The following is a 15,609-nucleotide window of genomic DNA, read 5'->3' as shown; positions in this document are numbered from 1 at the left end:
ATGTATTAAGAATGTGCTTTTTATTTTCCCTATTTCTGAGAGAAGAGGCTATGTTCACTAATCACCAGGGTGAATAGGCAGCAAAAATATTTCGTACTAATTGTGAGTGCGGATGCGATGTGGTTACGATGTTCAATTGTTTATTAAACATAAAACAATTGAACTTAATTATTTATTTAATTGTCTTAACGCGCTGCGTGCCGCTATCGTCGGAAACAAAACTGCTTAAAAAATTTATGTAAACTAATTACATGAGTGGTGTTCTAGCCAACATGCGTCAAGAACAAGATATCGCCAAATGCGTTGCAAACGTATTAATCATATAGGAAAGATACCGTATTTACGCGAATCTAATGCGCATCGTTTTTGGCCAAATGTAGTATTCAAAATTGGGCTGCGCATTAAATTCGAGTGCAAAGTTTGCCGATGACGTCAACCAAATTTCTCGACTACATTTACCGTTACATTTATCGTTGACACATTATTGCATAGAGGATACAAACTGCAGAGTACGTAGTCACGAAATGGAGGGCAAACAGAGAAGAATGTCATATGACGCTACTTTCAAACGTAAAGTAATTCTTTATGCTGAAAAAAATGGCAATAGAAAGGCAGGGAGAGAGTTCAACGTAGCTGAGAGCAATGTTCGCTTGTGGCGGCAACAGCAACTGGCACTGTTTGCAACTAAAGTTAGTAGAAAGAAATTCACTGGCCCTCGCAAAGGAAGACTGAAGAAAAGGTTTTGGAATTTGTACGTGAAAGGAGGAAGAGTGGACAACCTGTGACTAGTGACACCATAAGAAATAAAGCAAAAGAGGAGGCTGAAGTTCTTGGAATACCGAAACAAGAGTTTAAGGCTAGCCGTTGATGGGTGGATCGGTTTATGAAGCGGATGGGTTTATCTCTAAGACGCCGTACAACAATATGCCAAAAGCATCCTGCAGATTTTGAGGGAAAACTACTAACATTTCAGCAGTATGTCATCACACTTCGGAAGGAAAAGAATTTTTCAATGGGACAAATTGGCAACGCTGACGAGACGGCAATATGGTTTGATATGCCTCGTAACTACACCATTATGGAGAAGGGGACTAAGGAAGTTATCATCAAAACTTCAGGATGTGAAAAACAACGCGTAACAGTGATGCTGGCAATAACAGCAGACGGGTGCAAACTTCCCCCTTTCTTAATCTTCAAACGGAAAACATGCCCTTAAACCCCTAAGAATGAAAAGCTGTTCCCAGATGATGTCCTGATTCGAAACGAAGAGAAGGGGTGGATGACGGAATCATTAATGCTTGATTGGCTCCGAAATGTATGGAAACGCCGCCCCGGTGGGCTCTCTAATCCACCATCAATGCTTTGTCTGGACGCATTTCGTGGTCATCTCACCGACGACGTAAAAAGGAAGATACACAGCCTAGGCAGTGATCTTGTTATCATTCCTGGAGGGATGACGTCTGTGTTACAACCCCTGGACGTTAGTATAAATAAACCTTTTAATGGGTACGTTCAGGCGGAGTACGAAAAATGGGTTTGTGAGCCAAACCGTGTATTGACCCCGACAGGAAAAATTAAGCGTGCTGCACCGCACATTGTTGCACACTGGGTTTCTGCTGCCTGGAAAAGCATCGAAGCACCAATGATTGTGAAATCTTTAAAGAAATGCTGCATTTCAAATTCATTGAATGGCAGTGACGATGACGTGCTCTGGAACGCCGAGGATAACGATGACGATGATGAGGAAAGAAGAAATGAATCTGCTTCTGACGAAGAGAGCTGCGAGGATTCCAGTGATGAAAACATTAGTGAATAAAGACGTTTACTATTAATCACTGATTGTAGAAACTGTTAGCTAGATAGAAATGTTACGATTTATTTCATGTTCATATTTTACGATAGGTACCGTATATACGGTAGTGCTAATTAACAATGATTGTTTCACATGACAATAGCCCACTAATAGGTTAATTCTATGTTTTGCTACTTTATGTATGAATCCATTGTTGTATAAAATATGGTATCTAAATTTAAATAAAATTATCATACCATTAATTGATAGTTTATATACAAATCCATTGTTGTATAAAATAAGATTCAATAGATTCCTCATATCATTGATGCGCATTACATTCGCCGACAAACAATTTTTTATTATTTAAAGTTTTAAAATGGAGATGCGCATTAGATTCGATGGCGCACTAAATTCGCATAAATACGATAGTTACTATTTAACTGTTAAATATTTGCATAATCGCCTGTAGTAACAACAACCGCCGGCAATAAAAGGAGGTGCTTTCCTTAGTGGCACAGCAGTTCATTTTAGTTCGAGCCAGAATAGACCTGCCCGGGGGAGAAGCCAGGGAATGAGAGATTCCGGTTCCCGTCTTGTTCCAGTCCTGATCCAGTCCTATTCCAGTTCCAGTCTGGCCGTTTAAGTCCAAAACACGTAGGAGCGGAAATCTGAATCCAGCGAATGGAGATATATGCCGAAAGGGCTAGATGGATTCTGTCTTTTAAAGGAAAGTGTTCTTCACCGTGCCGGCATAGCTGTTACTTTAAAGCACTTTGAATGTTTTCCGCCCAAGATGTTAAGTTTTCGTTTATGATGTTAAGTTTTCATCAGTGTTGAAGTTCCAGTTAAATAAACCTTTAAGTTTTAGACAAGGCTTTTGTGTTCTTCAGAAAATTTTAGATTCGAAGTCAGATATATCACATAGGATTTAACGGAAAAATTAACACTTGGTGTCCGCGACAGGATATTGTCTGCAAGGTAAGCGACTTTTTTATTTTTGAATCATAGAAGCCTTAAAGTTAGCACGAACTCAATACAGAAGACTATACAGTAAAGCGTGTAATGAATTTGACAATGAAGAAACTAAATTTAATCAGGAAGAAAAATTAATTAAAATAAAAGTTATTGCCGAGAAAGCTAAAGTTTTGTTTGATACTGAAATGAAAATACGAGAATTAATGTTTAAAGAAATTACAGATGAGACTTTACTTATTAAGGAAATAGATGAATCTGAATTATATTTTGATAGGTGGAGACTTATGGAAAGTAAACTAAAAGATCTTACTTCTGGTACCCCGAATGTAACTTTTAATTGATCCATCCTTTGTTCAGAATAAAATGTTACATTATCCGAAGATTAAATTGCCTATCTTTGACGGCAACGTGAAGAAATGGCTAGGATTTTGGGGGCAATTCCAAAACATTGATAAAGATCCTACATTAGATAATAATGATAAATTTGCTTATTTAGCACAGGCTATGGAGAAGAATTCTCCCGCAGAGGAAATAGTTAAAAGCTTTCCGCCAACTGGCGATAGTTACAAGAGCGCAATCGAAGCATTGCAAACGCGTTTTGGTAACAAAGAATTACTAACGGAGATTTATATTCGTAATTTGTTAACCCTTGTTATTCAAAAACAAGGTACACACTCTTTGCGGAAACTATACGATGAATTCGAATCTAATCTAAGAGCCTTGGAGATATTGGGAATAAATAGAGGCAAATATTGCGCGATATTATATCCATTGGTAGACTCAGCATTGCCGAATGAAGTCTTAAAGACGTGGGAGAGACTTAGGTTTTCGCGTAAAGGATCAGAAAGTTTAACCGGCGAAAACGCCGAGTTAAGAGAAAGGTAATCTGACCTTGAGCGCCTTTTATGTTTCTTGCGCGGTGAAGTTGAAAGTGAGGAAAGAATTTCTTTAGCAGCTAAATCTTTCAATGTTTTCGATCGATTAGCTCACAGTAATAAGAAAGGGTATTCGGATTTAAAGATAAGAGAACCTCACTTAAAACCTACGGCAACTGAACTGTTTACTTCTTCTAATGAAGCTAGAAAAGGCTGCATATTTTGTTCCAGTATAAATCATGGTTTCGCGGAATGTTTTCAAGCCCGTAACTTATCGTTGTCGGAAATAAAATGTTAAGAAGTTTTGGTCCAAAGGACACGCTCTTGTTATCTGTGTCTGAAATCTGGACATTCTGTCAGGAGGTGTAGATTAAAAACAGTTTGTTTTACGTGCGGCAAAAAGCATCATATTTTTCTATGTAAGGGCCATTCACAAATGAGTGAGACAAGGGCAACGGAACAGCCTCCAGGCTGAAACACTCGCCAACATTTCTTCTAATTCTCCTAAAGTTTTGCTGCAAACAATAAGAGTAATAATTAAAGGAGATAAAAAATCTCGTTCGGCTCGAGCTATAATTGATACTGGTTCTCAAAGGTCATATATTCTGCAAAGCGCAGCTCAAGATATGGGTTATAGGTATACGGTAAAGGAATACCTTAGCCACGCATTATTTGGCGGTACGACGACCAGTTTGTGTGAACATAAAGTTTACAAAATTCATTTATCTAATACGTCTGGCTTGTACAGCTGTAATTTTGATACGTTAAGTCAGCCTATTATTTGTAATAATATACCTTCTATTGGACAAGGAATATGGCTTAAAGAGCTTGCTGACTGTGGAATAAGTTTAACAGATCGTTTAGAAGGACCTATAGAAATTTTAATTGGAGCCGATGTTGCAGGACGATTATTAACGGGGAATCGTAAACAAATTTCAAACGGTCTTGTGGCTATTGAGACAAAGTTAGGATGGACAGTTATGGGAAAAACCGAGGAGTTGAATAGTGAAGGTTCAACATTCTTAGTTACTTCAATGTTGAATAAAGAGGCTCGTATTTCTGATTTATGGGCCCTCGACTCGCTTGGTATTACGGACCCATCCGAACAAAAGAGTAAACTGGAATTGTATGAGGCTACCAGGCAACATTTTCTTGATACTGTAAAAATAGAAGATGACCGCTTTGTAGTGTCTTTGCCTTGGTTGGAAGGGCACCCTCCCCTGTCGGATAATTTTGAGTTATCGTTTAAAAGGTTGCACGGTACGATTAGGCAACTTGAACTGGATAATCTTCGCCTAGAGTATGAAAATATATTCCAAGAATGGCTCAAAGAGGGCATAATAGAGGAAGTACCCGTAAATGAATTAGATTTACCCCATCATTATTTGCCACATAGACATGTTGTTAAAGAACATAGTACTACGAAGTTACGGCCAGTATTTGACGCTTCGTCTAAAGCAAAGGGTTCTCCGAGTCTCAACGATTGTCTTGAAAAGGGGTTAAACTTTATTGCATTTATTCCTACAATCTTAAATAGATTTCGCCAAGAAAAAATAGGGGTGATTTCTGATATTCGTAAGGCCTTTCTACAAATCGGCCTCAATTATAGTGACAGAAACTTCTTCCGATTTCTTTGAATAAAGGGTGAAGATAGCTTGAAGCATTTTCGTCATTGTCGAGTCGTATTTGGTGTAACCAGTAGTCCATTTTTACTTTCAGCTGTTATTCAATATCACCTAAATTCAATTTTAGAGAAAAATTATGCAGACGTAAAATATCCTTCCGACATTATTGTTAAATTAATGAATAGTTTCTATGTTGATAAGTGTGTAACAAGTGTCGGAAGTGAAGATGAATTACAGCGCTTCATGAAAGTATCTTCAGATGTTATGGCAGAACGAAAATTTGAATTACGGGGTTAGGAATATACCGAATGTAGTTTAGAAACAGAAACTATTGCGAATGTATTAGGTTTGTTATGGGAAAGACAAGGCGATACTCTTCAAATAAATGTTGCTAATTTGCAAAATCCTTTTCGAGAAAGTCACGAAAAGAAGTATTTTGGCAATAGCCCATAAAATATTTGATCCCATCGATATAACATGTCAAGTCCTTATATTACTTAAGATGTTATTACAGCGTACATGGGAAACAAAAGTAAAATGGGACGAAGAAGTTAACACTGAAATTAAAAGTAAATTTTTGAAATGGGTAAGAGACATTTTTCTTTTGAAAAACATTAAAATTCCAAGGTGGATACGATAAACAAACAAAACAGTGTTCAATACATGTTTTCTGTGACGCCAGTCAAGCAGCCTATGCGGCAGTAGTTTTCATTCGTGTAGAAGAAACTGAATCAGTTAAAGTCCAGTTGCTTCAGGCTAGGTCTAGAGTTTCCCCTTGTGGTAAAAAGGAAACTACTATTGTAAGATTAGAATTGTTAGCAGCAACTATTGCATCTCGTCTTGCTGCAGACGTTCTAAAAGACTTTGAGGCCAGAAGTACATTTTTTCTGGACAGATTCAACTACTGTCCTTGCATGGATAAAAAGGGAAGAACCATAGGTTACATTTGTACAAAATAGAGTACAGGAAATAAGGCTTTTGACACGTGTAGAGGATTGGAGGCATATACCTGGTCACCTTAACCCTGCAGATCTTCGAAGTAAGAGGGTGTTCAGTTCGCCAACTCTCCAGGTCAAAATGGTGGGAGGGTCCGAGCTGGCTTTTAAAATCCCAAGAAAATTGGCCGAGTGCCGAATTCAAAACTGATGAAGCGGAAATAGTCAGCGAGAAAAGAAAAAGGCAGTGGTTTCATCTCTAGTGTCTACTAAAAGGTTTAGTTTGAGTGAGCGATTTTCTAGCTATCGAAAAACAGTTAGTTGTTGGTTGGATTCAACGTTTTTCTTTAATTGCAGAAATAGGAAAAAAGGAAAGGCGAACTCACTGTTGATGAAATTGATTTTGCAGAAAAAGTTGTTATTCGCTTGATTCAATCGGAATCGTTTCAGGATATAGAAGACGCACGCTTACGAACTCTTAGTCCATTTTATGATGCGGGAATTCTAAGAATTAAAACTGGTGCGTTTCGAAGACATGACACGTTAGAGTTTAGAACTCCTATAATATTACCAGGAGAACATCCGTTAGTTAGAAATTTAATTATGGAAGAACATAAAAAGAAAGGACATGCAGGTGTACAATATATACTGAATACCTTAAGGGAAAGGTTTTGGTTGTTATCTGGCAGAAGAACTGTGCGTTCTGTTTTGAGTAAATGCATTACTTGCAAGAGATATTTCTGCTGTATCTGTTGACCATATATCAGCCCCACCGCCAATAGAGCGAGTAAATGATTCAGCGGTATTTCAAGTAACCGGTATAGACCTTTGTGGTCCTTTATTGCTGAGAAACAAAGAAAAGGCATGGATTTGTGTTTTTACATGCGCCGTTTATAGAGCGGTCCATTTGGAGTTGCTGACTTCTCTATCTACAGAAGTGTTTCTTCAGGCTTTTCATCGGTTCGTGTCGCGAAGAGGTAAACCCACAACTGTGTACAGTGATAATGGAACTAATGATGTACCCGTCAAGCTGCAGAATGAAAAACAAGATTCGTTGTCTGAACTTAAACTCAACATAGATGATAAATCTGTCAGGCCTGTAACACGATCTGGTAGAACTGTAACTCCGCCGGACAGACTGGCATATTAAGGCTCTTTACAATTGTTTTACTTTGAATCGTTGTCTGAACTTAACATAGATGATAAATCTGTCAGGCCTGTAACACGATCTGGTAGAACTGTAACTCCGCCGGACAGACTGGCATATTAAGGCTCTTTACAATTGTTTTACTTTGATGTGAAAGTTCACTTTTTTTTCCTTAGGTGGAAGGATGTTAAATATTTGCATAATCGCCTGTAGTAACGGCAACCGCCAGCAATAAAAGGAGGTGCTTTCCTTAGTGGCACCGCAGTTCATTTTAGTTCGAGCCAGAATAGACCTGCCCGGGGGAGAAGCCAGGGGATGAGAGATTCTGGTTCCCGTCTTGTTGCGGATCCAGTCCTGTTCCGGTTCCCGTCTTGTTCCAGTCCTGTTCCGGTCCTGATCCAGTCCTATTCCAGTTCCAGTCTGGCCGTTTAAGTCCAAAACACGTAGGAGCGGAAATCTGAATCCAGCGAATGGAGATATATGCCGAAAGGGCTAGATGGATTCTGTCTTTTAAAGGAAAGTGTTCGTCACCGTGCCGGCATAGCTGTTACTTTGAACTAAAGCACTTTGAATGTTTTCCGCCCAAGATGTTAAGTTTTCGTTTATGATGTTAAGTTTTCATCAGTGTTGAAGTTCCAGTTAAATAAACCTTTAAGTTTTAGACAAGGTTTTTGTGTTCTTCAGAAAATTTTAGATTCGAAGTCAGATATATCACTTAGGATTTAACGCAAAAATCAACATAAAACTAATTTATACAACGAAAGGTACTATACTGAATATATATTTTCTTTTCCTTTATTTAAGCCTTTTATGGCATTATTATTTTAGCATAATTTTAAATTAAGATTTGTTCGACAAATGTGAAAATAAGAAAAGTTAACACTCAAGTCGCTATAGTCATTTGTCGAGCTCACCTTTTTTAGTCGCTCACCTTTTTTTGACCTTTTAACTTCTTTGCAGATTTTTCTCCTCACGAGCCTGCGCTGAGACGCTCATAATTTTTCATTTTGTTTTGATACTAATTTGGTAACAACAGTGAAGATTAGAATTTTCAATTTGAATTGTTCGTGCGAGAAGCCGCGAACGATAATGTTCGATGTTTGCTTTTAGATAATTATATTCAATAGTCTTTGAAAGTTTTCATTAGATTCTTAGATATTCGTCTTATTCATTAGATTCTTAAATATTTATCGATGTAGACTGGTTTATGTAATAATATGAGTATCTACATCTGCGTCATTAAAAGGAAATACGACCAGTATGTCGTCTTTTGGAGTTCCTTTGGAATTAGAATTTTAAATTACCACTGAGCTACAACTATTTAAAAAATGTTTTCGAAAACTTAATTTTCCCATAGATATTAATTTTATTTAATGCGCTAATTGCATGTATTCTTACATATAAGAAAAAGGCTCGAAGTATTCATTCACCTCTTGTTAGCAGATTGTGCTAAATTAATAAACTCTTAAACCGTAAAATTTATTCAATGATGAATGGATTAATGTTTCGCTTTGTTAAAAGGAATCGTTCTTCAGAACAGTTTGTAGTTGGTTTCTTATTTTATTCCGATTCCTTTTCACTGCGCTAAATATTCTCTCATTTGCTGCTAGTGAATTAAAGAGGCAAAATGCAGTTTTGGTTAATCTTGCTAAATTACGAAAAAATTGGTTTTTTGCAGCATTTATCATTTAAAATTTTTATTCTGCAAAACTACGAATTTCTGACATACGTTTAGTGATTCCATAGTTCATTAGATCCACTGACTATCAAGCTCTCAGTCTGTAGCTATTTCTGCATTAAGATTTGATCGATTTAAACCAACATCCGAAGCACTGCATAAAAGAAAAGTTCTGTAGTGGATTTCTTATTCGGAATGCGCTTTGTAAGGTCGGAGTGTGCTCAGAATATCATGTTATACGAAAATAATAAGAAATGGGTACCAGCAAGTGTCGGAATTCGATAGAGACAGGATAGTTGCCTATCAAGAGTGTGGATTATCGTTCCGCGATATCTGCCGTCGCAATGGTCGACATCCAACCACTGTCATTGTCATGCGAATATGGAATCAGTGGGTTGCTGAGGGTCATGCTGAACGGCATATAGGATCTCAACGCCCTCCCGTGACTAACGCCCGTGAGGAGAGACATATTGTGAGGTCGGCCCTGCAAAACCGTACAGCCACATCACGGCCCATTAGTCAGAAAATGGGCATGTTTGCAGCACGTACAGTGTCCGCTCGTACGGTCCATCGACGTTTGCAACAGCGTCGACTATCAACACGGTGACCATTACTTCGGCTTCCCTTCACAATGCAGCATAGAGAGACACGGCAACTCTGTGTGCCGAACGACAAAAGCTGGATACAGGAGTGGCACAGCGACGTCTTTTCAGACAAATCCCGGTTCTGCGTGCAGTATTCTGGTTGTCATATGCGTGTCTGAAGAGCCATATACGTTTCGCCGAGGAGACCGCACGTCGCCTGCTTGCATTCGATGTCGGCATAGGGGTCCTTCACCTGGTGTTATGGTTTTGGCAGCCATTGGGTACACGAAACGCACACTTCTACTTTGGATTGACGGTAATTTGAACGCAGATCGGTACATTTCTGATATCTTACGTCCAGTGGTTGTGCTCTACCTTCGAGACCTGCCAAACGCCATCTTCCTACAGGATAATGCAAGACCACATGTTGCAAGCTGTATCCTGACCTTCCTCAATACCCAGGGTATTCGACTGCTGACCTGGCCTGCACAGTCTCGATCTGTCATCCATTTAAAACATATGGTCATGGGTTGCTGAGAGACTGGCTCGCCACCCTTCTCCAGTTAATACGGTTGATGAAGTGGGGCATAGACTTGAAGAAGCATGGAATGAGTTGCCCGTTTCTGTCAGCCAAGCCCAGTTCGACTACATGTCTAACCGTGCAAGAGCTGTTTTAGCTGCCAGGGTGGCAGCTGTTTCTACTAATTTCGCACCCCTGTAAACCCTCAAACTGCTTACAAATTTACATTTTGTCTTCATTCCATACTGTTTACGTACAATAAATACCTTTTATGTCTTTGCTTTTTTTCAAGGTGTTGCAGTTTTAATGGCCAGCACTGTACTTTTAATAATTTTCGTAGTCAAACATATATTAAATATTTTCAGTTTCTAATCAAAATTTAATTTCCTAATATCATTTTTACGGAAACATCTATAATGTGTTCCTTAATTCCGAATTCAATAGTATTTAGCAGCCAGTTTTTATACTCTCAAAATATAGCTTGTTAAACATCTAAAAGTGTGTTGGAGGTATTAAAGCAATAAGAATGAGCGTAATATTCATAAATTTTCAGGATTAGTTTCGAAACTTTACATATAGAACCTCCTTCTTCTGCTGCAAAAGGCCAAATGATGAAAGATAAGCCTGTGCTTAGGCGATAAAAGTGTGAAGAAAGTCAAGCTATAAGGTATTTCTCCCGCCTTCTTGGCATGCCTTTGTGGTGTGGTGGTCTGCACGCTGAGCGCTTTTTCCAGAGGTCCGCGATTCGATTCCCGGCGAAGGCGTTGCATATTTTTCATCTTTTCTGCTTCCAAAAATAACCTAATGTTTTTGCAAAGCTACTGGCTCCATATTGACAAAAATTAAAAAAATATATGAGATAATTTCCTTAAAAGCTAATAATTTTTTTTAATTTTATGAAAATAAAATAATTTACTTTAAATTTTATAATAATAAAATAATTTCCTTACAATTTCTCCGTAAGGAACGTAAGGCGTACTTTAGGGGAAAAGAAACACATAAATTTTTTGTTGCTTTTGTCAACACAATTTGTCAGAAAAAATCACTTCACATTTTTTTTTCAGCCAACACTTTTAAGAAACATCTTTCGTTGGCGAACTAGATTTTCTAGAGGTGTTTCACAACCAAAAATTTTGCAAACATGCAATTGGTTAGATACATCACGGGTCACGGACTATTTCCCGAGTACTTTAACAAACGCGGGATAAGTCACATTAGCCAGTGCGTCTGTGGACAGACTGGCTCCAGAGCATTACCTGACCTTCTGTCCTCTTACAGAAGGTTACACATCAACCTTCCGTCGACCAACAGAGAGCACTTGGTTAGGAAAATAACAACTTAATTTTAGCATTTAGCATTAGGGGTTTTATATACTCTTCGATACTGGATGGAATTCCAACTAATATATTAGAGTCTCAACTTGATCATAAAATCTCACCCGATATATGAATCCCTAGCGGCCTATCCGCTGAACTAATCGAAATGAAATTTCAGATATTATTATTTGAAGGTATGCACTCGAGATTGTGATGATTTAAAACAATAAATTTCTTATAGTTCTTATAGTGGAAAAATTTCGAAATTTTCGAATGGCAGCAACTACCTTTTTTCCAGCGCAAATTGATCTGCATATCAAATAGCCATGAATGGCGTCGGAATGATACAGGTATGACGAAAATTGCAGGGGTAAAACATTTTCTAATAAGAGGATTTTAAAGAACCAGTGACAACACAAGACAGAAGAAAGGGGGAAAAACTTTTATTGTAATTACAAGTTTCCTACTTCCCACCTTCACAGACGATAGCGTATTTCATGCAGAGGATTGTGGACAACAATGACAAATGCAACACTGCAGGACGAATCTGTACAACTTCACGTTTTGTGGCATCTTTCAATTCCAAATCACGCGGATTTGATGTGTACACCTTGGGTTTCAGATAACACCACAACCGGAAATCCGTCAGAGGAAGTTGAGGAATCATGATGGCCACGAAACTGCAGAGTTACCAAAGATGTCTCGATCTTGAAACGTTGTACACGTCAAAAACTTGTAATTCCAATAAAGCAATTTTCTCCCTCATCTCTTGTGTGTTGTCACTGGATCTTTAAAACGCTTTTCTTTGCAAATGTTTCATACCGGCAATTTTTGACGTGCGTATATCGTTCCATTGTCATTTATGGTTTCTCAGTGCGCTGATGAATTTGCGCAAGAAAAAATTGGGTGCTGCCTTTCGAAATGTTTTTGCTGTAACAGCCGTATCTGTGAGATTGTAGAAAGCTACTTTTATTCACGCTTATAAAAAAACTACTTCTATCCAAGTTTTGGTATTTATCAACATTTTCTGTATTTTTCTTTTTTAATTTATGAAACACATTAAGAATAATCTAAATTTAAATAAATATGTATGAATTTTTCTAGTTTTGAAAAGGAAGAGGGGTGATCGCCTAGCAATGGTAAAAGAGATGCATGAAGCAAAAAAAGTTGGGAACCACAGGTATAGAGGCTTAGTAAATATATAAATTAATAATATTCAAATTTGCAGTATTTTAGAAATTTATGGTTTGATCTTTATTCAAAAATTTAACTTTGTTTCGAATTTAAACTAAATTAAATTCTTGAAAATTTATGATTGTCTTTTCCGAAATCTCGTCGCATTATCTTACGTTAGAATAGGCTATTTGAATATGATAAAACAAGAGGTACCTGCCTAAGGATAGGGGTGCTTTTGTAGATAGCTTTCTGGAAGAAACTGATGCGCATTACATTACACATGCGGAAACTACGAATATGCAGCTAGTTCGTTAACCTGAATTCGAATTTCGAACGAACTATCAGTACTAAGTGATCATTACCCTGTTGGCTAGCGGCAGGGCACGCTAAAATTAGAAGCCAGGTTATTAGTCTCTAATTTACTATTCTGTTTGTAAATATTAAAAAATATTATTGTATTCGCAGGCACCAAAAACAGAGCTTTTGTTGACACTTTACTTTGTAAACTAACAAGCCGAAGCTCAAATGAATGTTCAGTAACATTTGCTATTATTGCATTCCCATAGTGTTTTTGGAAAGTAAGCTAAAGACGAAACGATAATTTCCCCGTGTTCTGTGAGGATTAAGCAGGAGTTAGATTTTTAAAATAATGACATTAGATATATCTTACAAAGTGAAACATCAAAACAATTTCTGCAATTTTAAACATTTGGCTGAGTAATTGACTTAATAGCCGAGAATTAAGCAGACGATTTCTAATCTTGGGCAAGTCAGTCGGAAACCATCCTTCTCAAAGCATTCTTTATGTACATTATAGGGTGTTTATAAAGTCTCGAACCCAGTTTGATGTTTAATAACTCATAAAATAATAAAGATAGATTAAAATTAATAACATAAATGGTTAGATAGACTTGTTTCATGACCCTTGTCAATGAACTTCCACGTGTGCCCCTACGTCGCACGGAGAATATTCAATTTCACGCCAAGAACCGGCAAGCATGTCGGCATCCACAGAGACTATTGCGGTTGTAATTCTGGCTTTTAGGTCATCAATGTTCGACACTCTCCTCCTGTAAACGTTGCTATTATTGCATTCCCATAAAAAGGAAAAAGTCCATAACATTGCAATAGTTGCCAAAAACAAAAGAGAGAAAAATGCAATTAATAAGCAGACGATATTTAGAAAAGTACAGATATTTAGACTGGAAAATAAAATTATCAGAAATTAAACACACGCGCAGACGATATTTACAATAGTAAAGATATTCAAACCTGAAAAGGAAAATATATGTTATTCCATCAATAAATGCCATGAGTTTGTTTATATCTTCATTATCTTATGAGTTATTAAACATTAAAATGGGTCCGGGACTTTATAAACACCCTGTATAGCTTCCCACCAGTCAATACCCACTTCGTAGAACTGCTGCTACCCGAAAATAAGCCTGTGTAGCTATCTAGATTTGTCTCGTTGCGATTATTTTCCCTTCCCCCAAACTAAAATTGCCTTTCAGACCTCTGCAAGCCTTCTCTTTAACTACTTGCTGCGTTTGCATTAAGACAGAAAATTACATTCAATGTACACTCTACGATTCTCTTTCTTTTAATACACTTTGATTACTTTATTGTTATCATACGCTAAACCTTTGTTTACTTGAACTTCAGTAATTCGAAATTTCGATGGAATAGACAAATGTAGACTTTTGCATACTTTATTATATTTCTTTAGTGTCCATGGAAGTAATTTAAATTTAATAAAGTAAAGCCGAGACGACCATTTCCTAATGTTCTTGGAAGATTTAAATTGAAGTTAGATTTTTAAATTAGTGACATTAGTTTTATTTTACAATGTGATATTTTAAAATAATTCTGTGATTTTAAATGTTTGGCTGAGTAGATGACTTACATATAGTTGAGAATCAAGCAGACGATTTTAAATATTACATTATTCAGTCGGAAACAGTCATTCCAAATACGTCGTATTGCATGATAATGCATTTTTTTCTTCTGTCAATAGCCACTTCGTAGAGCTGCTTCTGCCCGAAAATAAGTATTTGCTTTCACACTTTTCGTAATTAATTTACATTTATTCCTCTCCTTGCGTCGGCACACCTTTCGCGTTGTTGTCCATGAAATATGATCGCTAGAATGTAGCTGACCTGTAACTGTTTTAATACTTATTGTTAATTGAACTAAGTTGTCGGATTACTATTAGATGTTTAAAGATGGATGTATAATTATTATATATTTACAGTTTGATTTGTATGAAATGGGAGAAGTTGAATTTATTAAAAAATATCAAAAATGAAATGAAAAAATAATATTATACACTAAAGAATAAACGTCGTTCTCGCATGAAGACCATGTTGTTCAAGTTTTTCTGATTTTAATAATGCGTCTCATACATAAACATATTAGATTTAATTGTAAATTAAGTAGAATTAATTAGGCAATTCGAGGAAAGGAATAAATAAACTAAACCTAGAAAGCAAAAAATATATTTATTTATGACGAGCGAAGCTCGTCTTACGACACGAAGGAGCTGCGCCCATATTACATATTACAAACATTACAAAACCCATATTACAAACAAACAAACAAACAAACAAACAAAAAAGTAAATCAAGCTATAAAACAAACAAACATCGTCTTACTGGTTTTTATAGTACAAAGCTATTGTAGTAGATTGCCGTAGTCGTGCCGATGGGAATAAGAATTATTGTATATCCGTAGCGTGGGGTTCATTTCCTTCATACATGTTACTGTCGATCGACGCATAGATGATACTTTTTTTATTGTTTGTTTAACAATAATAAGAAAACAATTCTTGATTAACATATATTATAGGTAAAATCATGGATAGGTAATTCCGGCATTATCACCGCCGGATGAGAAGAACAATCTTTACATAACAGAAAAATGGCGACGGCCCTTCAGGCAAAGAAATCGGACCGTCCCGTCCGACATCCAGGGTCAAAAGTCC

The sequence above is a fragment of the Stegodyphus dumicola genome, chromosome 10 (genome assembly GCF_044657685.1).
Source record: "Stegodyphus dumicola isolate Sdum_Otavi_A_Nest chromosome 10, ASM4465768v1".
Lineage (NCBI taxonomy): Eukaryota > Metazoa > Arthropoda > Arachnida > Araneae > Eresidae > Stegodyphus > Stegodyphus dumicola.
The sequence above is the reverse complement of the archived record's forward strand: the minus strand, read 5'-3'. Positions refer to the sequence as shown.